At 35.2% G+C, this 26,481-nt stretch overlaps 1 protein-coding gene and 1 pseudogene across 2 annotated transcripts in view; both read left to right on the top strand.

The window, feature by feature from the left end:
* Macrod2 (mono-ADP ribosylhydrolase 2) overlaps positions 1 to 26,481 on the top strand; it is a 1,970,011-nt gene that overhangs the window by 766,034 nt on the left and 1,177,496 nt on the right. The gene's annotated exons all lie outside the window — the stretch shown is intronic.
* LOC111753415 (DGAT1/2-independent enzyme synthesizing storage lipids-like) lies at positions 10,118 to 11,305 on the top strand (annotated as a pseudogene).

Below are 26,481 nucleotides of genomic sequence, written 5' to 3'. Positions count from 1 at the left end.
TTTTATTCTTTACTGTTTTGTTCAATTGTATTATAATGATATAGGCAATTCTATTAGAGATAGCGGGAGGCATTATGGTAACCATTGCTGATCACCTTGTATTATGTTTTTACATTATCTATTATGTCCACCCTTTTGACTTGACCGATTCTGTTATGTTATGTCACATTTGGTTTTACTCTCTTCCAAAAAAGTAATAAGAACCATAGGAGCAATGAAACCCAAAATGTGTAATAGTCATGGTACAAAAGAGAGGAAAAGAAAGTGCTCCAAACTATATAACTGCATGTATATTTAAGTGTATAAGATAGAAAGTGATATCACAGAGTTTTATTGGATCAATGAACAGAACTGTTTGCAGTATCATTGATGGAATGTCCACTTTACAAGCTTTAATTTTGTGACTTGAACAATTATTTCTAAGATGACAATATGTAATCCATTAACTAGTGATTTCCTACTGTTCATTTTTTTTCTGTAAATCTGCATAACTTGTACCCTTTCCCTGCTTTTTTTTCTTTTCTCCTTAAATAAAATTAAAAAAAAAAAAAAAGAAAATGGCATGTAACTTTTGAACTGCAGACTTTGAGTCCAAAATGTCTACTTCATAGATAAGTTGTGAAAAAATACGTTTTTGGTAAATTTGAAATTAGAGAAAATAGGCCATTCTAAAATCTACAGACTCAATTATGTGAGAGGTTTATTTGTATTTGATTTTGTTTTCATGTTGATAAAATTGTTTACTGAGGAATTTCAAGGGTGTGATGGACTACCCTGAACTCCAAGATCATAGTTTTGATTGAGTTGAGTGCACATCTTGAAGAAATTTGGAGGGTTTTATTTTTGTTTTTTTTTGCAAAAAACTTGCGAGAAGATATTTTTAAATTCATTCTCATGACCCTAAAAATGGCTTATAATAAGCAAAAGCAGCATCAGTATTTTTCTGAAGAAATCTTGGCTTACTTTTTGTCATCTGACAGTTGCTCAGCAGTGAAAGCACAGGTTATGTATTGGAGAAGTGACAATTCTAGTTTAGGATTTGTCTTTCAGTCTACATGTGAGATCATGCTTCGAAATTGGAGCACATGGAAGAAATGGAGTTGTGTATGCTGAAGCCAAAACACCATACAATTTGGAGAGTTTATCCTCTCCTCTGGCTTCCATAGTTGGGCTTTGAACTGTTTTATATTAGGTTACCTCAGCCATGTTCTCACCATTCCAGTTTTGGCCCATTTCAAATGAGGTCACTTCTGCCATCTTGTCATTACTCCAGTTTTGGGCTATTACTGATGAGGTAACCTTAGTCATGTTCTCACCATTCCTCCTCTGAAACATTCTCGATGAGGTCATCCAGCTGAGCATATTTCTGACTTCAGGTACTCAAGAATGACATAAAATGCTTTTAACTCAGACACAAGTACCTATCTCCTTTTTCTGTATACATATTCTTTAATTATAAGTAAAATGATCTAAGAATAACAATCATCCTGGGAGTTGGCTACATACAGCTTTGATTAATAAAATCTAGTAAATTCTGTAACTCTAGTCTTCCAGGAGAAGAGCACAGTTTTTCTTTCTAGATTATCTTTGTTTTATTTTTTATTAGTACATATTTTTAATACATAACGATAGCATTTCTCATGAGGAGTTGGTGCATGTACATGACACACTTTTGTTCTTTTTTCCTCTTTTTCTCTCTTTCCTGTCCTCCTCCCTCCATTTCTTGGTTCCCTTCCCATTTGGGAAAGATCTCTCTCCCTATTTCCATTTTGTATCTTTTACTTTGGTCTTTATGTTTTAGATCTCCTATAAGAAAAATCACGTGATGTTTAAGCTTGTATGTCTGATTTATTTCACTTAACATTATGATCTCAAGGTGTGTCCATTTTCCTATAAATGATTCAAATTTGTCCTTCTTTATGGAAGATTAGTATTTCTTCATGTATAAATACCACATTTTCATTTTCTGTTCATCTGTGTACAACTGTCACATTCTTGTTATCTGTTCATCTGTGATGGACATATAGGCCATTTCAAAGATTTAGCTCAATTGTGCTGCTGTAAAAATAGGTATGCATGTAGCACTGTAAGACAATGCCTCAAACTCCCAGAATTGAAATTATAGGTATGTGCCACCATGTCTAGAGGATTTTAGATTTTTTAGGAACAAAAAATAAGCATAGTTTCTTTCAACTTTTTCTGCCACTTTTTCTATATGTATATTAGCTCTTGTTTTAACAAGCAGATAACTTGTGCCACAGGATTTATATAGCATTAGCTCTATTATACACCTAAATAAGTATTCATCACATCACTATCTCTTTTAGAATAATTCCAACACTCACTTAGTAAGGAAAGCAAAAATAGCCTGCATAGATCGTTCATTGGCAAGTTCAAGCCCAGAATGTTTCTTTGAGCCTCACTGATTATTAAAGCATGCAAAGATTATATTTTCAGGCCACAATAGTAACATATGTGAATTTGGTGATACTTAATACATTTCAAAGTTTGATCTGAAGTTAATATTTATGGAAAGATAATTAGTCTGTACTATATTTTGTCATACCTGCTCTAAAACAGTTCATAACTTAATGAGCCCATTGAAGGATATATTCCCTGAATATCAGTTTGATTATCTCTCTTGGAGTCACAAAACTAGGCTTTAGTATGCTACCATCTATGATGTGGAGAGGATTTGAATCCCAACATGTGGATCTCATCATTATACTGAGTATTATTGCAAATTCTGAGAATATTCTTAGTATTTCAATGACAGAAATACTTGTTATATCCTTAGATAAGTACCATTACTCTAGCTTTTACTTTTTTTCATTTTATTTATTTTTTAAATTTTTTTTATTTAAAGAGAGAAGAAAAAAAGAAAGGACATAAAAAACAATGCAGGAAAAGGGTACAAATAATACAGTATTTCTAGAAAAAAATATATACAGTATGAAATCACCAGTTAACAGACCACACACTATCTTCCAAGAATCAGCCATCCTTATCACTAAATTAAAGCATACAAAGTGAACATTCATGCAGTGAAATAAGAGACAGTTCCGTTCAATGATCCAACAAAAGCTCAGCTATATGTTTTTCCATCCTATACACTCGAACATACCTGCGGTTATATCCCTTAGTCCACCTTACTTTCCTCTCTTTTTTACAGTAACAATTAGACTTTTTAGGGTTTTATTACTCTCACAGTTCTTATTACTTTTTTGAAGAGAAGAAAAACAAATATGACTAAGCAAAACAGTCAGTTAGAACAGTTTAAGCACCTGGAATCTTTTGATATTTTTTCTCTTTAGATTTGCTTCTAAAACTCTAAGAAGCAAATCTGGGGCCCACTTGTAGTCCCAGTATTTCATGTCACGTATCTATGCATAAATCTACCTACTTTCTTCATCTTTTTCCTCTCCTTTTTCTTGTTCATATTTAATTCATTGTATATTGCTTAATTATATGCTTTCTATGACACTGACTTGAATCTTTTTTTTGAAATGAGGTAAGCTATTAATTCATTAATTATTATATAGATTGCTTGTCTGGCTCATTATAATTTTCAAATCATTAGAACAACAGAAGAATTTAGCAAGTATTTTTGATAACTTAGGGACATCAAAATTAGAGTTTGGTAAGGTCTTGTATTCTTAATGTTTATATATCTTATATTTGAGTTAATTTTTAAAAGCTGTTTCCACTATACAGAAATTGTTAACCTTAATGACAAAATAAGAGTATTTGAAAGAATAATTAGTCTAGTACAAAATTACTTCATGCTCTTGGAAAAGTCATGCTTAATTAGATATTACATGCCATTTACATAATCATAATTATAATATGCTTTATCTTCACATTCAGTTTCCAACATACAACTGAGGTCATTCTACAAAAGTGTATTTATAAATTAGTCTTTTATAGTATAGAATTCATTTTCATGAACAATCAAATGATTGAATCTTAGGTTAGACTATAAAACCTTTATTATCCATGATATGAAAGAAATATTTAATTGACATGAGAAATTACAGAAAATGTTATTTTTCATCTTAAAAATAAAAAGGAGTTGACAAGTTAGGTGTTTATGATTTGGAAGTGCTTGTATTTTTAAAACCTTAGGTTTAACTCACCTCAGAGATATCTGATATGGTAAGCATGTAGAAATGATTCAAAGTTTTATTAAAACAGAAAATATATCCGAGCCTTTAGCTAGGGACACAGTAAAGAATTAATATTAGTTCATATTTTTTTCAGGTATTTAATTGTGAAGTTTAAAATACTCACTGCTTATTATTACTACTATATGTAGTCCCCTAATGTTGAGTTACATTCTAAAGCAAAATGAAGTGTGGTGTTCCCTCATCCCCCTGCCCACTCATGTCTAGGACCCCATTCCTGAGCATGTGTCATTGTCTGGACCTGCTACTTTTCTTTGTCTTTGATCTCTCTTCCTGTGCATTGTTCTGAGTCTTTACTATAAAATGAGCACGTGCCTGTAACTGTCTTGCCACTTCTTAGTATTTCATACCTTTCCTCTTCTCTTTACTACCCAACAACTACAAATGTAATTCTCCACTTATCACCTTTTCACTAGACGTCCAGTTGTTCAAAATTGAGCTGTGATTCTTCAACTCCACTAAAACTAATATTAAAATGATCAGAAGTTCACTCTTTTTTTCTGTTTTGTTCACTTGGGTTTCTTTGCAATATTGAGGTTGTTAGCTGCCTTCTTAAAACTCTTCATGTTTGTTTGTCTGACACCTTCTCATCTCACAGCTCTCTACTGAAATCCTATACCTTCAACTTTCATCTCAGATGCTTCTTTCTCATTGGGACCTTTCCTTATTATTTTCCCAGCTGTCCCATCTTGTCTTCACTTTTATTTAAGGAAAGTCTTTTATCTTTGTTGACTTACAACTGTTTAGATACTGTTAAAATCTCTGTTTTAGATCCTGAGAATGAGATTCTTGGGGATAGGAAATTGGCTTGCATACCTGTGAAAAACCTTCAGAAAATATGTTACCAACAAACATTTACTGAAATCTCACATTTTTGGGGGAAGCAAACTATTCAAACATTCCTTTCCCCTATGGGTTACTAACATTTGAGTAAAGATGCTTGCAACTACTGTGAGAAAGTCTCACTCATGCTTGTGACTGTGATGCACTTTTGGTGACAACTTTACATTTTATAGATTTAGTTCAGTGAATGTACTGCCCCTTCATCCAAACTAGTTCTTACCTAAACTTGTTTTCTTTATTTCCATAGTCTTTATTAGGAGATAGACATTTCAGCTCATTAAAATACTAGAAGTTTAAGAATGTTGACTTCTGACACTTGTTCTGTATTCCTTTGGTTCCTTTTCTGGTGTGCTTTTTCATTGGATGTCTTTTTAAAGCTAACAGTCTAAAGTGCAGTTTCAACCTGATAGAGCTATAGATGAGTGTATTAAAAAGATACTAGTTGCCTTTGCATCTAAGTTGCACATTTGTAGTCCTCACACACAGACCTAGAGCACCTTACTTTTTTTCAATTTGCAAACACTCAACCCACTAAATTTTGTCAACAATGAAGAAAAATAGGCAAATACTTAGGCACTTTCTCATGGATAAATTTCTTCAACCTGAATCACTACAATGATAATCCAAGTCTTTTCCTTAGCATAATGGGTAGAACTATATGACATCACTGATGTCTTTTGCTGGTGAATGTGACCTACCGTCTGTTCTTTCCCCTGGAAAGTGTCAGCTATTTCACATTGCCTCTTACTAGGGAGGCTGTTCGTCTTTCCTGGGATCTTTGTCAGCTTTTCCTCAACCTTCCCCAAGAGAGAGTGGCAGTTGCCTCCATGTTTGCCAGGGACTGCATTACCCTTTTAGCACAAGCCTCCACTTTGTCTGTCATGTAGCACATTGGAAATTCTCTCCTCTTGAACTTATCTCCCTCAAGTGTCTATACAAGCTTAGGAGAGACTCACCTAAGAGTGTGGTCAAAATGTCTCTTCATAGAGTGACAGATCCTTTCTTCTTCCTCTCCTCTTTTGGAAGAGATAAAAGCCTGCAGTGCAACTGATTCAATTTATAAGGTGCACCAAATGAAAAACAAACATAAAACTCACATAAGCCTGTTGTCTTATCTCTTGATCATAGGCTTGGACTTTCACTTAGTTGACATTATTTCTTGGTGATCTACTAAAAGTTCTGCAGTAGTGTCTGGTAATGCAATGCCTGTGTCACTGTGAAACTTGACCTATTAAAAGACAGACAGGTAAACAAAGCACAGGACAATGTAGGAAGTACAATTATGGCAGAGAGCAAAAAATAACAAACCACAGAGCAAGGGAAAATGAATTTCCCCAGAATGGAAATAGGGTCAAAGAGCATGATCTTGCAAATAGATATGAAGGAATGAATGAAAGTGGATGGAATTAATGTATTGTGGAGCTTTGTATTATTCCCGCAACTTTTCTATAATTTTAATATCATTTTAAAATGAAAAATATTAACCAAACCTCACTAGTTGAATGGAGGGAAAGCAGACAGAGAGGAGTTTGGAAGATATGCACAGTATTCTTCTACCCACTTGATCTTGGGCTGCATTGCCTGACTCTCTTGCCCTTTGTCTGCTGGTGAGCCATTGTTAAGGGACGAGTGAGAATGAGAAGGGAGAGGCTGAGCTGTCTTTTCCTCCTGACTTTGGATCCCATTCCTGGCAGAGGCTTTATCTCTATGGGACTGCAGATCCTGTCCGGGATCACCTCCTTCTTGGAGTCAGCACTCACAAGGCTCCAGCAGTACTCTTTCTTCCCTAGACCTCAAGTCCCCACTTGAAACAATTTCCTTGGTCCCTTGAAATGTTTTTCTGGTGCCTGAAACCTACATATACGTTAGAAGATGTTCCCTAATTACAACCTGGGTAATTCTGAGGGTACTGATTCTTGCCAGATATTTACTGGTCCACGTGCTGTTTTCTGATGTTCTAGTATATATTTGTGGGAGGAAAAACTCTAAGAAACCTTGGAAATAGTTGACCCCTTCCACAGAGTTTAGTTTTGGACTAGTTTGAAAACTGGCAAGTACCTCTGGGGATTCACATTGCCTTTGTTTACCTTAAAACAAATTTTAGAATCTTAGTGATAAATTGTCATTACTTTATGTGTGAGGCAAAACTGGACTCAAGTATACCACAGATTCCTAGTTCTTGCCTTGACTACTGCTGGGTGTAAGATGGAAGGGCAGTATCAGGCTTGAGAATCTGTTAGTTATGTATGAATATGGCAGATGTCATAGGAAGGCTGGATGTTCTATTGATACATTCAATCTAACCTAAACATTTTGTGTTTCCAATATTTATTTTTATTCCCACTTTTTCACTGAGAGGGATCCAAATGGGATGTTGGATAGCCAACGACTCAGTGATGATGTCTCTGCCTTGCCCACTAACACTGTATTTTGTGGCAGAGCTTCCAAGAGTGTTCTTTGTGAGCAATGGCAATGAATTGGATATCAACGTATAAAAGTACAGCTTTATCAGCTGAGCCAGTTCTTAGCATTCCAGCAAAAACCTCAGGACAGAAGCCATGCTGCCTGCTGTCTTCACAATTGAGAACACAGCAGATCCTTGTATCCGCAGTTTCTCTTGCTTGATTTCACTTGTCCTAGGTCAATAAGAAGCAGGGCCAGTGCAGTAAAATGAGACATCTTTGGAGAGATCACAATGACTTAACTTTTATTACTGTATATTTTAATTATTGTTCTACAATATATTATACATTGTTGTTAATCCCCTTGCCATAGCTGATTTATAAATTGAACATAGGTACATATGTCTGGTATATGTGTACAGAATAAAACAAGATGACTGAGAGCCCTAATATGAAAATCTGAAATAAAAAATGTTCCAAAAGCCTAAAGCTTTTGCCAACAAAACACTCAAAACTTTCAGGTTTTTAAAATTTTTTTGTACCAGGGATCTAACTCACGACCTTATACTTGCCAGGCAGGGGCTTATGCCACTGAGCTAAATCCCCAGCCAGGTTTTTAAATTTTTCAGGTTAGAAATACTCAACAGGTAAAGTCAGTAAGAAAGTTTCAAAATCTCCAGGACCCCAAAATCCATGAGAAAAGGCATTTTTAAGACACTTTTTGACCTGAGATTTCATATAAGGTAATGGGTGGGGGAAGGATCAGTACTATCCATCATATTCACTGAGTGTTTTAGAATATATCCTGACTACTATACAAATCAAGTTAGTGAATGTAGATTTATACATGCTAATAAATAGTGGCCTCAACAGTTAGAATATATGACTCAGTTCTTACTTTATAATCTAACCAATCTGATTAACAACACACATTTCTGCTTTCCTTCACTTCTTCTTTTTCTCCTCCCAGTACTCCACCATACTTCTTCCCTTTCTCTTTCTTCTCTGATAACACACAAAAGTCTCTAAAAATAGCCCTCATTAGAGGAAAGGGCTTGAACCATCCTTTCTCTATATTGTTACTTTCCTTGTTCCATGTTTTTCTTATTAATGCAGTTCGTCAGCATATTTTTTCTTCCTGACTGTTGCTGAAAAGTGAAGCATTAGACAATGCAGGGCCCACTGATCTTCTATAACTAAGTTAGTAACATGCTGCTAACTTTTCAAGTAGACAAATCAGTAATCCATCATAAATTAGCAGATAGGATTGCTTGTGATGGGGAGAACAGTCATTCGTTTCTTTTCTCTTACTGGAGAATCAATCAGTAGCAGAGTTGGCAAAGAACCTGGAGACCATTGTGTTTAATTTTTGTGTTAAAAAAATCTTAGAAACCTGTTTTGCCATAAAATTTTAAAAATAGATCACTACATGCAATAAATCTGCTGCTAGATGTAGTTAATCACTTCTGAGTTTGCAAGAGAACACCCAACTCTCCTTCCCATGGTCACTATATGGCCTTTTTGAGCCCTGAATCCTTGCAAGTCCACATTGAAAACCTTTATTTTATTCTGCTATAAGAGTTAAATGACAGAGAGATGAAGGTCTCCATGGGCCCAATAAACTACCCTCAATCCACAGTATTTTGCTTACTCCCATACTGCCTTTTCTAGCCTACCTTAAAAGACTCAGTACCACATACCTGACACCTCACGTAGTGATGTCCCTAATTCTGATTTCCTCCAAAGCTGATTTCCTCCAAATAGAGAGTTATTTTTATATTGAAAGTGGTACACTCTGTGTGTGTGTGTGTGTGTGTGTGTGTGTGTGTGTGTGTGTGTGGTGCACTAGTTGCTTCTCACGTGTAGTTAGTTCTGTGCAAAGAGTATCAGGCTGTCACCCACTCTATTCTTCACTCATTTACAATAACACCTTTAAATTACTTATTCTATTGTCCTTATGTCTGCCATTGTTCCTGCTCTTGGCTGAGAAAAGAAAGCCAAGTGATGTCCTAAATTCTGATAAAGTGAACATTTTGGTGTAAAAGGTAAGCTTTATGGTAGGTCCAGAAAGGTAAAGAAAAGGGAAAAAAATGGTGATCACCAGAAAGTAATCAGAGATTGACAGAAGTCTCCTAGCATGTGTGAGGTATATCAAACGTGGCATCTTAGGTGGGCAAACCAACAATCATGTGGATGATAACTAGAAATACAACCATTGCTGAGGTAGATCTCCAGTTCAGTAGACATAGAAAAAATGTTTGATATCGAGAATATCTATTCCAAATGATTATATTCCATGGGCCTCGCATACTATCGATTACTTTCAAGGAACTTGTTCTTCAGGCTAGAGTGCATGTTCTTTTATCAGTGTAGAGGAGCTCAGAATCAATACAAAGGAGAGCAAGATCTTCTCTTGTTTCCATTCGTGCTATCATACATTCCAGTGATGGCAAATGTTTTAGAGCTTTCAAGGATAGAGAGAGCATGCTGTGGCATGTACCCCATTGGTTCACCACCACTGATATATTCAAGACAATTTTGGATTTATTATAAATGAGGATTTAAGAATATTAACTTAACTAGAGCAAAAAAATACTTAAATTTTTCCCTAAGTCAATGGTATGACCACTAACTCTATAACATACAGTAGGCACGATAGAAATTTACCAGACTTAGGCTTAGAATGAAATGACTGACTTTGCTGTTGTTGTTGTGCATGTTGGTTTAAGAGAAAACTTAGCTGTAACCAGTTGTGTCCAAGGTAATGAGACACTGAAAGGAACTTTAGAAATGCAAGTAGAGGCCTCTCCCAGGGCTGAGCCACTGAGAGGTCCCACTGTTACTGGAGGGTAAGCCATGTTCTTTTTGCTCTCTGAGGATTCAAATGTTGTAGTTTGGGACAAGATGTTTATCTAATTTCTATGTCAATATGAAAAACCTACTATCACAGTGGAGGAGACTGAATGCCTAAAAAAGGATAGACAAAAATCAAACCTGTGTTGCAGAACAGGATTCTATGTCCTAGGTGACTTCACACGCTCAGAGAAAGGTTTGATGTGGAGCAACTAGAGGACTATTTGAGTTTTGTGAACTATTTCTTGTGAGTTTTTATACCACTGATACTTCTTCCTCCTTACTTTACTTCCTTCTATGCCTTACCGTTACTTTCATGCACATTTATAAGAGGAAGAATGCATTACAGAAAGCCTACTGTCATGATTTATGGGATGGTGCAAGGAAAACAGTGGCAACTATGTGAAGCGGACATGCAGTGGTGTGGCATGGCTGTGAAGTTCATGGGAAGGAAAAAATACCAGAACAACCAGCACTTACAAATGCATTTTTTAAATTATAGAGCTGTTCCCACTGATTTTTACTATTTTGTGGCTAATATCTTTATCCTCAAAGGCAGAACTTGCTGAGTAATAGCTGATCACTTTGTCTTTAAAAGTCCAAGGCCTAGTATTACTTGATGTATTTTGTACTCTACATGGATCAAGAGAAAAATGTGTTGAAATTATGAGAAGTGGTCACGTATAACCTATTTTACCAGGTGGATTTTGAGAAGCTCTAATTAGCAGTGAAACCTACATTGTATGGGCTTTGCTCAGGTTGCAATTGATTTAAAAATGTATTATTTAGATGGCTCTGTAAAAAAAAATTTGCTGTATGTTTGCTCCAATGTATGGGCGTTTTCCAGTGAAGTTACAGACCTATTTAGGTAATCCCATTTCCTATGATCCAAAGATAAGAGCAGAAGATTTAACTGAAAAAACCAAGAATGCTATTCAAGCTTTGACTGATAAGCACCAAAGAATACCAGTAAACATTATAAGTCCTTTGCTAAAATGTTTTCACAAACAAAACATCACTTAGAAGATGATTTCATATGTCTATATTAAAATGTTTGTGCTTGTATACTGTCGAATTTTGTAGGTTTTATAATTAGTATTTTTTGAAATCATACTAATAAGCATATTTCTTATAATTTGGTTATCTATATTGTCAATTTTGTTTTGCAGTCAATTGTGTCAGATTTAACCAATAACTTGTTACATGCCTAATAATTCAGAAAATGATATTTCATTTGTAAATTCTTAATAACATATATAAACATAGATTTGTAAAAAATTGAGTTTTTAAAATAATATTCCTGGGTAATGTATTTAATTTCTGTGTCCATTAGACAGTTTATTTTGAGAGAGGGTATAAACTAAGGTTTAGCATAGTTGATGAGTTGGAAAAGAATGCTTACATTTGCCCTTCTTTCCTTTCAGGGTTTTGGGTGAGTCATGTAATGTTTTCGTGCTTCTATAATTATGCCTTTAAAATATGATAACATCATCATGAAGATTTTTGCTTATTTATTTATTTATTTTTGAGACAGGAACCTGCTAAGTCACTAAGTTTCCTGGGCAGAGCTCCAACTTGTCATTCTCCTGCCTCAGGATCCCAGAGTGCTGGGATTATAGGGGTGCATCACCACACCTGCCTAAAATGTTATTTAACCTGTTTATATTTGCTACAATTTATAATTTTTGAACCAGAATTAGCTGAACTAATTAGGTAATACCAAAGTCCTCTAGGAGATATTTATTTATTTTATTCATCAAGTGTTCAAATTATTCCCATAGGTATGGTGGCCAGTTGTCAAGCACAAGGATAGAGATGTACTGTTTTTCAAATTAAATAAAAAGAAATTGGATGAAGTATAATTTCCAATTTTTATTTTTATAATTTATTGTATTTTTAACAAGAGCCTATAAACAAGCAATATAGGATGGACTGTCAGCCCTGTAACACAACTTTCAGTAACACACAAATGAAAATCACTGTCATTTTCTGCCTTCTGTGATAGAAGCTGATTCTAGGTCAAGGAAAACGGAGCTAAAGGAAGCTCTGCTTTTGTTCAATATTTTGGCGCATTCTGTTTGACTTTGAAACCAGTCAAATGGCATATTGTTCCAAAACTAAATACTTGGACAATGAATTTATGTGAACACAGAGTCCTTTGAAAGTTAATGACATTTGAATAGTTGTCTTGAAAATTAATTTTAAAGAGTATTTAATTGGAAAAGTATCAAAAATGAAATGCAATATCTCCTATTTTTTTAGATGCTAAAGTACTTGGATTTTATATAGATTTTTATATTACAAATGTATATTTAAGTGTGAGGTATATAAATTAAACAATGTTAAAATAAAAATAAAACTGAATTGCAATTTTTAAAAAAAAATGAAATGTAAGTGAAGTGATAAAGTAATAGACCAGGTTTTGAAGGCTTAGCAGATGATCCATTCTGAGCAATAATTGGCCTAAAAATAATAGATATAAAAGGACTGGGTTTGGGTCACAGATGTAGCCCAGCTAGGCAAGTTTGAAGCCCTGGATTCAATTCATGATACCAAAACAAACAAACAACAAAAAAGGCCTAGGTTTAACTCTGATTCCACCATGTATTATGCTGTCTCTCTGAATCTATTCAATCTTATTGAGTCTTGGTTTCCTCTGTGGTGAAATTCAGTGGGACAGTATCTGTGAATATTTCCTATGTTGAGAACTGTTATTTGTTTGGTTTTCCTGTTCTCAGATGGACCATATGAAATCCTAAAGCTAACCAGATGTAAGCCTCGTAAACAACCTTAAATAAAAATCAGACATTTCTAGTAATAATAACTTTTAAAATCAACATTCCTTAAAAAGTACCTTGAACTTGTTTCTCAGAAAAGAGGTGATGCCAGTCTTCTTCAGGTTTTGAATTCAAGTGTAGAATAATGTTTGCTTTGAATTGGCTCAGTTTTAAATGATCTCCTTCTAGAATACGAAGTGGTACCCTTAAGACCCAGCCAAGATGAGCTTACAAAAAGAGTTATGTTTTCCTCATCCTTCAGCTTGCTTCTCGGTGCCGTTGGGAAGTGAAGGCCTGACCCTAGGGTGCTCATCCATCATGTACCGTAAACACTGAATTGCACTAGTCTGAGCCAGGGTGTTCACTGAGTTCTTTCGTGCAGAGTAGTGGCTGTGGAATATTTTCTATCATTTCCTCACCCAGCTGTGATGTGGAATCTCTTCTGTCTTGGCAGGAAGAGAAATTTACACCCTGCTTATTTACTTTTGGCACAACAGTTCCTATTTTAACACCTATTTGAAAGTGTAAAAACATTTTTCTGCTGTTGGGGGGATGAATTATTCATATAATTTTCTTGCTTTAACAGGAACAATGATGCATCATTCTTTTAAATATATGTCAGCTTTCTGTTTTAACTCTTCTAGTTCATATCTCTCTACAGCTTCTGATCAAATCACTCACTGCATTTGGACCTGTCAAAATGCTCAAAAGCAGTTTGGGTTCAGTTGGACTTCTGAGCTCTAAAATAAATGTGTCCCTTTTTTTCTGACTATTGTGGAACAACCTTCCAATTGCATTTCTTCGAGGTTACTTTCTAGAATTCTACAGTGATTCATTAGAAGCACCCAAGAAATAGCACAAGGTATAGCATTTTTGTAATGCAGCTATGCCAAGTGTCAAAAGCCTAAAATGATTTATTTCTAGTAGTTGACCTCAACCATATGCAAAATTATTAGTTATGTGAACTAGTAAGCATTGTTTGTAATAGAGAAAACCAAGAAACTAATGAAATGCCCAATATAAGGGTTAACTGAGGGAACTTTGAAAAATTCATGAGAACAAGCCATTTAAAATAATGCCATAAAATTACATTTATTTATGTCAAGATCAGGTCATAGAACTCTAAATAAGAGATTACAAATGATATGAATATGGGATCATATTTCAATACTATAGATTATTTAAATTGTTAAAAACAGAAAATTATATAAAAGGGCACACATACTGATAGAATACTATCAGTATTTATCTTCAGATAGCATAAATGCTAACAATATTTATTTTTTCTTTTATCTATTCATTTGCTATGAGGTATTTTGGATTAGTCCATACTAGGCATATATTTCTTATATCAAAAAAGTAAGAAAAAGTATTTAGAATGATTCTTACATGTTCATATAGGGTACTACAAGAGAGAAAGGCAGCAGAAGCTGACTATTAGTAGTGTTTCCTAATTTGGGGATTTCCTTTTTTTTTGGCTTTGTAAACAAAAAATTAAAAGACAAATTAAAAACTGGTTGTCATTTATGTGTTTATCCTGAGGTTCAAATAGCTCTTATAGATTTAAACTTTCTGATGAATTATCACCTGCATTTTCAATCTAATTTTTCCATTTGTCATATGCTGCATTGTATGTTAATATTTACCAAAAAAGTTATGATGGTTAACTTATATGCCCACTTGATTACATCAATATTTGCCTAAATATTAATTTTGGGTATATCTGTAAGTTTCTGCTTCTATTAACATTTGGATTAGCAGGCTTATTAAGATTTCCCTTGGTGAGGGGCTGCAACCCTACTAATTGAAGGCCTTAAGGGAACTAAAATGTGGGTGATGGGAAAATTGGCTCCCTTCCTCTGCCTGAGCAGAACCTCAGTCTTTATGTGCATCTGTGTGAGAGTTGGGTTTACAAGGGTTCTGTCCTCCGATTCTCAAAACTGCATCGGGACCTTCCCTGGGTCTCTGGATTGTAGATGACAAATCATGTAACTTCTCAGCTACAGGAATCATATCAACCAACTCTTACCTGTTTTACTTCTCTGCAGAACCTTAATAGACATTTGATTAACCAAAATGTCCATTTATAATGGAAGGAAACTTCAAACATCATACCAGGATATTAACAAACATGGCAGCATAATGTAGGTAATGTTTTTTAAACAAAAGAACAAAAATTCCCAAAGGGTTTTATTTTCATAAATAATTTGTAAATAGATTTAGATATTCAATTTGTAATTTTTCTCTTTCTGTTAATAAGTATGACACATTTTATATGAATGTTACAATACATCATGCCTTAAAATAAATTTTCTGTGTAATAATAATTAAAATTTATCTGCCTCAGGATATTTCTATATCCATATATATTTTGCTTGCATTGTAAATGATTGTTTTTCTGTACCCCATAAAATAGCTAGAACCTGAAAAGTCACTTTATGTTTTGAATGGTTCAATTCATTGTCTTATATCTTCTTTCAGGAAAGACAGATATCAAAAAAATCTCAATTTTAGGCCTGCTTTATATGAAAGTTCAAACACTAGGAAGAGAAAATTTTGGCTATAAAAATTTCATAGTATATGATAGTTGAAAACTTCCTGGCATTTTACAAAGAGACAATACGTGTTCTTATGGTTTAATGTTTCAGGTTCTTTAAACAACTTTCACACTAATTTATTTTCACAATTTAAAAGACCTCTCTTTTATGGCTTTCTCTTCTATTTCTGTTTTTTAAAAAAATCAAGGCTTATTTCTTTCCCCTTTCTTCTTCATCCTTCATTTATTTTCTTCATTTTTATTCCTAATAATTCTTTTTTAACCATAGTAATAACATAGATGCAGAAAATGATTCTAAGGATTTGTTTTTAAAATAATTACTTTCATGACTGTGAGTGAATATTATTTTCTGAGAATAAAAAACAGAAGATACATCAGAACTCCCAAAATATAACTTTTTCAGTAAGGTTTGTATTTCAGTGGCTGGTAACAGAAAAGCAGATCAAAAACCTGGTATTACCTGGAATTCTTGTCTTCATATGATAGGCTTAAATATAGGCCACTTCTAGCATTGCTTTAGCAACTCAGTGATAAAGGCCAACCCTTGCCTTTCTACTCCGTGAGGAGACGGTTTTGCAGCATCAGTCACCACACCCACACCTAAGGAAGGAAGAAAGGAAGGACATTTGCCAGAGCAGCTGAAGCATTCTAGAAATTTTGTGTAATTTTATTTTTTTATACTGCATTGCACAACTATGCTACAGAGCCAATTCTAGTTGCCTTGTAGAATAGGAAATACATTTTAACTACTAAACTTGTTGACTGAATAATAAATCACGTTTCTCCTAATAGAAAAGAATAAAATGAACAGCCAAGAGATGTATTAGATACTTCTGTCCAATAAACTAATACCAAAATGAATGGTTTGAAATTAAAGTATCAAACAAAACTTTTTTAGTTTTTTGCTTGTTTGTTTTCCCTCTGATAAGAGTCTTCTCATTTCTCTCACTGCTCAGCTAAGGACTAGTAATACTTCAGTCTATGCTCAGCTTTCATGAGTTTGAATTTGAAATTTCATGTATAAATGAGATCATGAATTCCTATTTTTCTGCCTGGTTTATGACCTTCAGGTTAATACCCATGTTTCCACAAATGCCAGCATGTTCTTCCTTGTTTCAGCTGAATAATATTCCATTATATGTATGCAAACACTCACACACATATACACATACATACACATTCATCCCCTCTACAAGGGGCAAGTTAACCCTTTTCTCCATATTCTAGCTAACAGTTAACTGTCTTTTGGCTCTTTGATAATACCCATCCTCTAAGATACCTGGCGATTTATTGCAGATTGGATTTGTGTTTCTCTGTTTAGTAATGCTCAGCGCCCTTCTGTATAAGTACAATGCACTAACTGACTGCACCTCTGGAGCTCCTGTCACATACCTTTATATCTGAAAAATGTCTATTCAAGCCTTTTCCCATTTTTAAATTTGGTTATTGCCCTTTTGCTATTTAGTTTAAGTTCCTTGTATGTCTTAGAAATTAGCCTATTATTAGATATGTAGTTTGCAAATATTTTCTCTCAAGTCAATAGGTTTTCATTTTGTTGCTTGTTTCCTTTGTTGTACAGAAGTAATCTTGGTTTAATATTGTCAAGCTTATTTATATTTATTTGTTGTTTTTTTTTGTGTGTGTGTGATATCAAAAAATTCACTGCCAAGACCAACATCAGGAAGATTTTCCTTTTATTTCCTCCTAGGATTTTTATAGTTTCTGATGTTATACTTAATTTTTTAAAATTAATTTTATTGATACAGTTTAAATGTACATATTGGTAACATTCATTATAGAGGAAATTGTGCTATACACGATATATCTTAATTCTTCTTTTTTTCCCAGTCTCCCCCTTCATTCAACCCTTTTCCCCTTCTTATTTATAAAAACTTTGTTTCTATTTTTTCTTTTTCTCTTTCTTCCTTTCAGGTGTTATATTTGTCATTAACTAATTTCAAGTTAATTTTTATATATGATATAAAATTTCTCTTTTTCACATAGATTTTCAGTCTTTTAGGTATCATTATTACAGTTTTTCCCTCATTAAATATTCTTGGCATTCTTGTCAAAGAGTGAGTGTTCATATATGCATTAATTTATCTCTGAGTTCTCTATTCTGTTCCATTGGTCTGTGTGTTTATTATGTCAGTACTATACTGTTTTGATTGGTAATGTAGCTTGAAATCAGAGATGTAATGTCTCCAGCTTTGTTCTTATTTCTTAAAACTGCTTTGAATAATCGAGTATTTTGTGATTCCATGCCAACTCTAAAATTGTTTATTGAGCTGGCTGTGGCGGCACATGTCCATAATGCCAGCACTAAAGAGGCTGAGGTGGGAGGATTGCTATGTGTTTGAGGCCAACCTGGGCTATCAAGTGAGTTCAAAGCAGCCTGAACTGCTTTGAAAAAACCTATCTCAAAAAAGACAAATAAATAAATAGATAGAATAGAATATTGTTTTTTGTAATTCACTTATGGAAACTAACACTGGAATTTTGATAGAGATTGAATCAAATCAGCAGGTTGCTACAGATATGGACATTTTAACACTGTAGATTCTCTGACCCTTTGAACTAGATGTTTTCCCTTTTATTTATGTCTTCTGTAATTTCAGTCACCTCTTTTCTGTGTATAGATCTTTTACTTTTTGGTTGAAATTATTTGTAAGTATTTTATTCATCACACACTTTCTCTGGATTGAGAGTTTAAGAGTTGCTTGCCTGGGAGGCTCTCTGGCTTAGAGTCTCGCATAAATTGTACGTAGGATATTACCAAGAAAACTGTGGGTATGGAAAGCTGAACTGACATAGGAGGTCCACTTGCATAATGGGTCACTTGCTGTTGGTAGGAGTTTCTTAAAACATAGACAGAAGTAAGCAGCAGACAGGAGACTATTCAACAATAAAATTTTGGTTCAAGCAAATAAATAAATAAATACCTTTGCAATAATATGTGTCAAGTTATGTGTTTTTCTAGACTAACTCAACAAAGTGCTCAACTCAAATCTTACCCCCTAACATATAGATGACTTTACTCTGCAGTAACTTTGAAATTAATCATGGCACCTTTATTAAATTTCAGGGGTTGCTATAAAAATGCCATAAATTGGGTGATTCAAGAACAGATAATTAATGTTTCACCTATATCAATATATACCCAGATTGAGGCATGCTTATATGATATAATGATACTACATCTGGACCAAATGTCTCAATGTCTTTTTTTTTAAGTATCATCAGTGAGAACCACCAATGGTTAAAAATGTTTTTAATTAATTAAAAAATATTATTTTCTTTTTCAAATTAATCTCTTCCAAGTCAGGCATATGGTGCATGCCTGTAATCCCAGCACTTGGGAGGCTGAAGCCCTAGGAGGATTACCATAAATTTGACACCAGCCTGGGCTACATAGCAGTACCCTGTTTTGAAAAATAAAAATAAGAAAAAACAAATTAATCTCTTCCAAAAGTGTTTTAATAGATTAGAGTATCAGTATGAGGTTAATGGAAAAAAGGAAGCATTAAAAAGTAGTCTTATAGATAGACTTTTTGGAGCAAGAATGTACAATATCAAAACTCTTAAATCATACTTGCAGATACAGGACTTTTCTCAGTAGTGTTCTATAACCCTTAGACACTTGCCAATAAGTTAATGATACTCCTTACCAGCCTGCTAGCCCACTGTCTGGTAGAAGTGTCAGAGCTTGGGAGATCTGCTTTTTAATTGCCATATTCAATGTCTAATTAATTTCTCTGTGTTGAGAAAGAGAACTGTAATGAGGAAGTAAAATTGTTAAACACCAGTGAGTAAGGGAACATAGTCTTCTCAGGCTCTGCTGTGAATTAGCGTCCAGCGTCACTGCAGTACCTAATTCTCCCTGAATGTCTCTTTCTTTAAAAGGTCATAATATAAAAGGAGACTGCACAAGTTATGTAATCTTTAAAAAGAGAGGATAACAATGGATTACAAGGCTATTATTACTTCCATAGTTAGAGACTGTTAATAGTTAGTTAAAACTTTATTAACCATATAATGCCAGTGTTCTGTAAATGAGAAAACTAGCATACAAGTCAGGTTGGTTACCTATAGGATGAAAAATGTCATTTGAATAAGGGGCCTAGAAATGCACAGAACTGGACAGATTCCATATTTCTTGAATTTAGATGTAAATCTTGGAATTTAGATGTAAATTCCTTTTGAACCTATTTTGCTGCTTGTTGTAGTCAGAGTTTGCTTGGGAATAGATTTAATACAGGACACATAATTTATAGGATTATCTTATAGCATTCACCGAAAAGTTAGATGCAATATTGTGCCAGAGATCTGTCTACACACTAGAGACTCACAGTGTCCAACTGAGGACTTTGACGCCATGGCAATATCCCACTCGAGTTCAGACAGAGGCTTTGAGCCCATGGCAGTGTCCCAGAGAAGTCCATGAAAGTCTATCAAGAGTCTGCACCAGGAGCGACAGAGGCCAGTGCTGGAAGCTACAGAGTCTGTGCAGCCCAGGGCGAAGTTTCTGTGCCAGCAGGCACGCTGTCATTCTGGGAGACTGCGAGAATAGAGGACTTGAGCAGAGCTAGTCTAGAAAAACAGCCCTCTTCGTAATAGTTTACTTTTTAAAAAGTATTTTAGTGACCATAATACAGATATTGGAATGGGCATGCATTAGGCATGGAACAGGTTTCCATCAACTGAAAATTTTTGTAGCCAGCTGCCACTTGAGACATGAAATACTTCCTACAGAAAGAAAGACTTCCTGTTCTCCCAGTGAAGTGTATTCTGGGCTAATAGATTAGTTTTACCTGTTTTTGAAACTTAAACAAATTTCATGAAGTTTTAACTTTTAGATAAATTTCATATAGTCATATAATTTGTACATATTTCTATCTCAGTTCTTTGAGTCAGCATTATACAGTGTCTCAGGCCTTCATCCATATTTTATGTAGCAATATTTATGTAGCAATACTTTATTCTTTTTTATTACTCTTTAATATTCTATTGTGTGAATTACTATAATTTATTCATTCTCTATTTGTGGACACAAGTACTTTCTAGATTATTATAGTCTATACTCTTGTACTTCCATTTAGACTATAAATGCTTCCTTCTTACTGAATATCTACCTAGGTTTCAGATTAACATTTCAACATCTCCAAAGTATGGGAATCAACTTCTGCTCACAGTGGTAGTTGTGTTAGCTTATTTTGAAAGACTATTGCCTATTTGTTAAGAATTTTTTTCTCTTCATTGCAATTACTAACAGAATGCAGCCATACCGAATGAGTCCTTGTGGTGGTAAAGCCCCAAAAGAAGGCAGAGCAGTATGTGGCTTGTGACACACATGAGGCTGGAGAGCGGAGGCCATGCATTTCTGCTTGTTCCATGGCCTGATATATATTGACAGCAGTCCTTAGCAGCTATGGATTTATTTTTCTAATGTTTGCTGGGAAACCGAAAAAAGTTTGAAAGCAGCCTGATTCATACAGACCACACAAGAAAGAAAAGGCATGTTAGATAACACAAGTAGGGCTTCAGTGGCGCCAGAGAACAAAGCAGAAAAAACTAACTTATTAGGTAACTAGTGGACCCAGGCATGAAATTTAGTAATATGCTGTTTAAACATAAAAGGCTAAGCAAAAGTTGTTTGAAACTGTAGAAGTGTCTGACAGCTAGTACAAGGAATGTGTGAGCTTTCACCCCGAAATCCTTCTATACCAAGAGCAATTTCAACTTATCAGGTGGTCTCTGGTTTTAGCAGAGAGAAGAAAATGTATTAAAATATGAGCTCTTTTGTCAGTTCAAACCATTCACAAATATGTATTTCAGAGAAAACCATGCTAAAACCTCAAAGCACCAGGAACAACTAAAAATTTCAGTAATGAACTGAGCATTGTCTGAGTTTGAGGGTTAACACTCTCCTTCTCCACTTTATCCTGAAACCCTGCCAGTTGTATATTTTTACATCACATTTCTCACAGATTGGTCCCTGAGATGCTAAATAGCTTGTCTAAGATCTCAAAATTTACAAATGAGGTTTGTCTGACTCTCTACTGCCTCACGTTACCAGAGAGGCATAAAAGGGAAGTAGTATGTTTTAGCAGTAAACAGCAGGCAAACTAGAGATATTCTCTGGCAGACGTTACAAATGCTCTTTAAATCTCCACCATCCCACCCCCTTTGACAGAAGTAGCTGACTGTTGCTGGGCTCTGTCACTTTCTGCTGTCTTACAAAGCCCAGGCAAGCCAAACCTGGATAAATTACTGCCTTTGTTGTCCTACTCCCCTGTCTGTATCCATCTCTCTTTCTTTATGTTTTGATTTTCTAGTCTCGTTCCCTCCTATCCAGTGACCTTATCTGTAAAATGGGTCTTTACATTGTCCATAGGTCTTCGCCACACAACCTGCCAAGCTGAGATTAAAAGTGAGTAGAAGAAGTTCTTAGTGAATGTAAAGAGGTTTGAGGGAGTGATTTTAGTTCAAAAGAGTCTTCCTAGTCCCTGTTGGAATCACTACAGAGCCATCAAATTCTTTTCAAGACATGGTTAAGGTGACTTGGAGAATATGCCACTGTTTCTCTCATTTAGCTTTATTGTGAAGCTTGTTCTTAAAGCAGGTGTGAATCAGTTAGTCCAGATGAGGCAAATATTTCATTTCCATATAATATCTACAGTCAGTACGTTTATGATCATACAGTTCAAACACTTCATTTTATGACTGAATTTCAAAAAGTTAAACCCAGGAATGCCAAGTTACAGAGGAGTGAATACCTGAATGAAAACCTTGCAGCTCATAGTTTAGTCCTTCTTGACAAAACAAAACAAAACAAAACACAAACCCGTATAGTTTCATAGATAAATAAAATCAAGCAATATGAAGCCAGATGATTAAATAGTCTCCATTTCCAGCAGTCTCAAAATGTGTAAGAGTCAGCACTGGAATGAAAAAGATATGAGTGGGAGAAAAAATTTGTCAGATTTGTTCTACCAAAAATTATCATTAGATGTCTTCATTCCAAGCTCAGAATGTACATAAAGCAATCTGCTGCTCACAGTATGTCCATGGCAATTTATTTCTCTTCCTAAATCAGAATTGCAGTCTAATAATTATGCCTGCCTAGATATTAGTTTATGTCTTCCCTGTGTACCAAAGTTCATTTTTTTTCTCTGTTCAAAAACACATTGTACTTTTTACTTTCTAAAACATAATTACAGTGATTGTTTTGGCCTTCATGTGATTGTATACTTACATGCCAAGATGACAGTTGTATTTTCTCTGATTGTTACTGAGAAGCTCCAGCAGAGTCTGGATTTTTCTATCATCTATAGGTCCTGCTTCAGTCCATTGTTCACAGCAGGTTGACAATGCGCAGCCTTTACTGAATGGGTCACAACAGTCCTGCTATTTCCGGTCAGGTGGAATTTAACTGAGAACTTCACATTGTAGCCTACATCACAACCCAGTTTTCTTACTATTTAGGGTTATATTAGTAAGCAGATTGGTACAAACTAAAAGCTTGGGTATCAAATTCTCCTTGGCAGAATGTTTAATCATTTGACAGTTAATTTGTTTTAAAACAACTTACTAATCTTTGTATTTTGAATGATTCATTACCTCATTATAGCCCCTCTAGTTCTTCTAAGGCATTATAATTTTTAAAATAATTGCCATTCAATATTTATCATACCATTATATTTGCTTACATTTCAGCAAACAAAATAAACAACATGCAGTTTGTGTTGTTGAGCTGCGCCATGTTAAGTAGTTAGTGCATCTCATCTAGTTTCATCTAGTTTCTTAGCCTTATGAGAAAGCTATTATAGCCTTTCCACAGAAGAAACTATGGCTCTGAGATTAAGTCATTGTCCTAATAATGTTCAGGGCCTGGGTAGCGGTTCATAATCAAAGCTACCTGATGCTAAAGTGCTCTTTAGAGTGAGAGCACATTATCCTGCTCTGATATGAATGGCTTTCTTTTCTTCTCTCTCTTTCTCTCTCTTTTTGACTTTTTGAGTCAGGATTTTACTTTGTAGTTCAGGTTAGCCTTAAGTATACTTTGTAGCCCAGGCTGGTCTCAAACTTGCAGCGATCCCTCAGCTTCTCTGCCTGTTGAGTGCTGGGATTACAGGCATGTGTCATCGTGCCTGGCTTGTGAATGGCCTTCTTGTTTCTTGTTCACCTGGGCCATTTATCTACAGGGGAAAAAAAAGAAAATTAAAAATACTAACTTTTGTAATGTAATTGTTAGTAAGTTCAGTACTCAGAGCAGCATGGGGGTAGTCAGAAAAAATCTATTCAGATGCTAGTAATTGGCTATTTTCACAAAATCCAAAAAATTTTCACGTGTGAGTTTGAATAGAAATCTGTCTGAAAGATTTATAGGTATCCCTGTATATTTACTCAGATAGTTCAAGGGTATCGCTTAAAGAATCCAGAATTTTACTATGCAGTGGAGTACTTTTAGTCGGCTTTTAACTCTCCTCTCTTGTTTTGTCTTGTGTTTTGATCTATTTGATTCTTCCTTTAGTTACTTCTTTCTGGTATGCTATGAATTGAGAAACCAATACTGCAAAGTTGGAAAACATCTGTGAAGAGTGTAACTGGAATTTTTCAGAGGGAAGTAGAACTTCAGTTTTAGCTTATTTGGGCACCAAAGAGGTTTTATAGTTTTGAAGTACTGAATGATCTGTTTACACCTTGAATTACTCACTACACATAAATACACATGTAAAAAAGTGATGGTAAATATATCTCACCATAAAAAATCAGGAGTAGGAACATGTAAATAAGAACCAGTATTGAGACTTCTTGGCAACCATACCCCAAAGATAGATTTAGTTATGATTTTTAGTATGATTGAAACTAATGTATAATAGTCTTGGAAGAGATCTCATAGAAAGCTTCATATATCTTTTTAAATATCTTTTCTTAAGTCAAGGTATGTGATATAGTGGGACAGAAATTACTGTTTTAGTATTCCTTCCAATAAAATCATAACTATCATTAATAGCAAATATGTAATTATATTAAAGATAATATGAATCAAAGAATGGAATAGAGAAATTTGCTCCGTAAGATTTAAACCAATGGATCAGAAAATGGTGACAAAGCTTTTGTAATTAGGAGACTTGAGTTAATTTTTGCTGTTGTTACCACATTTATATTAACTACAAAATTCTGATCTGGTGCTTTGGTTTTATAACTAATATGATATCAAAGATAATACAAATGCTTACAAAGATCACAATAGTATCCTCTAACTTTATAATGGATGCCTATATGCAATGACTGGTTGGTCAAGTATAAGAAGGTCAGCCCTTGCACTTCAGTTTGTGACAGCACTACTGTGTCCTAGTAGTAGAGCTCTCAGGGCGACAGTGGAAGCTGTATGGTGACTGCTTCCCATTACCTTCTTTCTCTGCCCAGTCTCTACTTTCATCTTAGCTGTTCATCTCAAGATCACTCCCTCACAAACCAACATGCCACACACAGGTCATCTCATGCCAGCCACCAAGAATTTTGTTCAAGGAGAACTGCAGTCCAGTTAGAAAACAGGGCCCAACATTACACAGGCAAGCAAAGGGGCAAACGAAGGTTTCAGTAAAGACTGCTACTGTTTCAGAAGCAGGAAGCTCCTGGGAGCCAGGGCTCTGAGGAAGTCACCCCAGAGAAAGCTTCTCCTGAATGTTTCCTCCTTTTGTCCAAGGCACCCACCTCCAAAGCAAGGCTGTGCAAATATGCATTTGCAATAGTATGCATTTGTAAGGGTGTTCAGCAATGCAGGGGATCACGCTTTTATGCTCTCTTCTTCCTGGGTCCTCTGAACCCCAATTATCTTTATTAGTATCACAGATGGGCAAGTAATCAGTTTTGTCTACAGCAGTAGATTCCTGTTTGATTGGTGCCTTTCCTTATGGATTACAGAGCTCTTCCTGTTAAAAACCAATGTGCACTCATTTGACTAAGTAATGCTTTTTCCTTACATATTGCTCGCAAACATCTCTTATTCTGGAATGTGCAATATTTCATCTCTGCTCAGCATAACTTACTCTCCTTCTTGTCCTGCTTCTTCTCTACTTACACTGAAAGATGGTTTCAAAGGAAACCAGGAGGTTTGTGGTTAAAATAGTGCAATGATTAAGTCCTGGCATTCGTCATGTGGTTTCATACATATGTTGTAACACTAAATTGTCAACACCTTACTGACTGTCTTCGTTAGGGTTTGGCTAGCAGCAGACCCTAAAATTGTGAGGATTTGAGAGCAGGTTTATTAGGGTGTTATTTCCTGGTAAGAAGAGAAGGAAAATGAGAAGTCAAGCAATGAAATGTGTTATCAAGCAACTCACATTGTGGGAAACTGGAACCTAATCTGACTAGGGAATTCTGGCAGCCCACATAGAATATGTAACTCACCCTTAATCCACCTAACAGCAGGGAAACAGAGGTATGTATATATTAACTTCTGTCTGTCATCCCTAAGCCATGGTCCCCTTGGATATTAATTCCTTAGCACTTTGGTCTCTCATGTGCTTGAGCAAAGCAGGTTCTGCAGGTCAGAGAATGCAGTTAAGCTAAATAAATAAATAATGTGCATGTGCCAGCAGTCAGGCTCATGGGCACTGAAGTGCCAGAGGCAAGAGGATATGGCTGAAGGCCTGCAGCACCGATCACAATGACTGAGAGTCAACACAGTTACCGCAATCACAAGGTGCTCTTCGCTCCTACAACCAGTCATCAGTGTTTGCTGATGTTGCCTCCCCTTTCCCTGTTCTTTTTGCTGCCTTCCTGTTTCATCTGCTTGCTTTCTTGCATCTTAAGCTACTTGAGTGTTTTTGCCTCTTAGCTTTGGTGTAGGTTGG

The sequence above is a fragment of the Cavia porcellus genome, unplaced genomic scaffold (assembly GCF_034190915.1).
Source record: "Cavia porcellus strain 051 isolate PalLab524CR breed Dunkin Hartley unplaced genomic scaffold, mCavPor4.1 scaffold_5, whole genome shotgun sequence".
In the NCBI taxonomy this organism is placed as follows: domain Eukaryota; kingdom Metazoa; phylum Chordata; class Mammalia; order Rodentia; family Caviidae; genus Cavia; species Cavia porcellus.
Note: the sequence above shows the minus strand (reverse complement) of the source record. Positions and strands in the feature narration are given on the sequence as shown.